Source organism: Cryptomeria japonica, chromosome 2, assembly GCF_030272615.1.
Source record: "Cryptomeria japonica chromosome 2, Sugi_1.0, whole genome shotgun sequence".
NCBI classification, from domain to species: domain Eukaryota; kingdom Viridiplantae; phylum Streptophyta; class Pinopsida; order Cupressales; family Cupressaceae; genus Cryptomeria; species Cryptomeria japonica.
This window is the reverse complement of record NC_081406.1, coordinates 354,163,720-354,166,527: the sequence shown is the minus strand read 5'-3', so window position 1 is coordinate 354,166,527 and position 2,808 is coordinate 354,163,720.

The following is a 2,808-nucleotide window of genomic DNA, read 5'->3' as shown; positions in this document are numbered from 1 at the left end:
GTCCAGGTTCAATGTATCTAGTAAAATGTTTCACTCGGTGAATATCAACTCGGTGAGTTAACTTTACCACTCGGTAGCCATGAAACTTTACTCGGTAAACAGCTCGGTCAATACTGTGTTCTGTGACTGCTTTCTTCAGTAACCAACTAGACTGTTCATACCGACTTCTCTGTGTGTACCGACTGTATGATTTGGTAATACTAACCGACTAGAATATAGTATGACTTTGGATATGAAACTAATGGCAATTTGATAAGTAGTAACAATCTCCCCTTTTGACATTAGTTGAGATGTTTGACAAAAACTACTTACAAAGTCATAACTCAAAAAACTATATACTTGACAAAATGACTATACTTGACAATATGTACAATAGTCAATAGTATATGCAGATATACTCCCCTTATCATTATCCTATACATAACTCTGAATTTTGCATGTTCGGTTCGGTTCTGTACTGTACTTGTGTGCTTTGAAATGCTCTGTATATTCTGCTCGGTATACTCCCCTTGTATACAATACTCAAAATTGTGTTATCAAAACTGTACTACTCTCCAAGTGTAGAATTACTCCCCCTTTGCTGGGCTTTCCTTTGTGTAGTAACATAATATTACTCCCCCTTTTTGACAAACATTAAAACTTAATTTGCATCCGGAGGCAGTAACTGATCAAAAATAGTCTTATACTTGGTCTGGGCGTCAGTGAGGGCGACTGAGAGTGAGTCCTTGAGACTTTCCATTAATGAGTTCTATGCTTGAATATCAGATAAGAGTGATATCAAGCCATCAAGAGTGCTTCCCTCTTGGGTAGTTGATAAGCTTGTAGCTCGGTTAAGCTGCTCTTGGACTGATGAGAGATGAGGAAGGAATAATGTTTGAAGGGTCATTATATCCATCCTAATTTTATGCTCTTCATTCCTCAGTTCTAACTGTTGAGCCATGAGCTGTTGTAGCTTTTTGTAAAAAGTCTGAACTGAATTAGGCTCAGTGGTCAAATTGGATGAGAGATCGGTGATCTCTTTCTCAATTGCATCAGTTTTATTTTTGATGTCTTTAATAAATAAAGAAAATGTACACAATTTCTGGAGTAAATAAAGAATGTGCTTGAGTTGAGGGGTCAACTCAGCAATGAATTTGACAAGTTTTACCTTGCCAACAACAATTGATTTTTGGACTTCCGCCATCATTTTTGCTGTGAGCTCTTTATCCTTGAGCTTGCTTAGGTATTTAGATGCATCAACTCCAGATGTTTCAATCTGATTAAGGAGTTCATCCAACTGAATATGGATGGCTGCATCGGTTGACACTATTGCTGATGGTAGCATTTCTATGAGCAGTGTCCTAACGTTTTCAAGTACCTTGTTCTTTTTCTGTATTGCTAGTTGTTTCTCCTGTTTGGCCTTTGCTTTGCATAGTTCACCAAATTCAGTGAGTGCTTGCCCTTTTAATTTGGAGATGTCGACATTGGGCAACACGATCGGTTTAGATAAGTCAAATTTAAAACCATGCTTTCTCACCTTTTTCTCTTTTCCTTTTGTCTGGGGCACTAAGACAAGTGCTTGTGAGGCTTGCTGTCCCTCGGTAGGTTGCTTGGTAGATGCAACACTTTGCACTATTCCTGTAGCAGTTGCAGTGTCTTTGGATGGCTTGGTGCTAGGGGTCTCTGCTGTAATATTTGCTGTGCTTGTCTGTCCCTGAGATGATTGATCTTTTGTTGTGTCTGCTGCAGCTTCAGACTTGTTACCTGTATCTTCTATAGCTTCAGATTTGTTACCTTTGGTAACTTGTTCGGTGTCCTTGGGGGCTTCGGTTGGTACTGTTGGCTTCACCGGTGGATAAGGGTGAACTTGTTCTAAGACCGATTCACTAGACACAAGTTTTGCATTAGTGGTGCCTTCAATCATTTCTTTCTCCGGTGCGACTTCATCCATTACATCTTCATCAATTTGTATTGTGTCAACTGGGTCTGGACCTTGCTCGATGACGTCAACAATTTCAATTTGAGATTGTTCACCGACATCCTTTTGTTTGAAGATCTCCTGCCACTTGGCCTTAGTCTCATTCTCCACATCAATATATAGCCCATTCATCAATTTTAAGGCTCTCTGTTTCACAAGAAATTTTGAATTGTATGTGGAAAAATGCTCCAAATTTGACAGGTTATCCTTAGGGTTTACAAGTAGCTTACTCTTCACACTCGGTAGACAGTAGCAATTTGACTAGATCAGAAACCAGCTAAACAGTGTGAATAGATTGATGTAAATACCTTGAAAATTCGCTCTGAATGAAGTTTGGTCGCTTTGATTTTCTCTGCTCTGCTTCTCGAAAACTTGGGTGAATGAAAATGATCGCGAAAACACTTTTAAGTACTCAAAAATACCTTATCGGGATCCGTGCAAGTTAGGTCATGATATTAAATGAACTCCGTTCACCTTTTACCGATTTACTTCATTTTCTGTTTTCATCGAGTATCCAACTTTGCTTTGTTAATCGACTTGACAGGTTTCTAGTATAGTATGCAAACTTTTCTAATTGCATCTTAACTATGCAGATTTTGAATTCTGTTCATAATAAAATAGGAACTGTTATGATTTAACTTTTGTAGTCACATAAATCTGTCCACTTAATTAAATGAATACTTAGTATTTATTTGATTATTTAACCATCAATTAATGAATTAATTAAATTAATATTTAATTAATTCATCTTAACCCTCTTCTCCTATTAATTAAATAAATTATTCAATTTATTTGATTTAATTCACTTAACCAAATTCAGACCATTAATTAAATAAATAAATCATATTTGT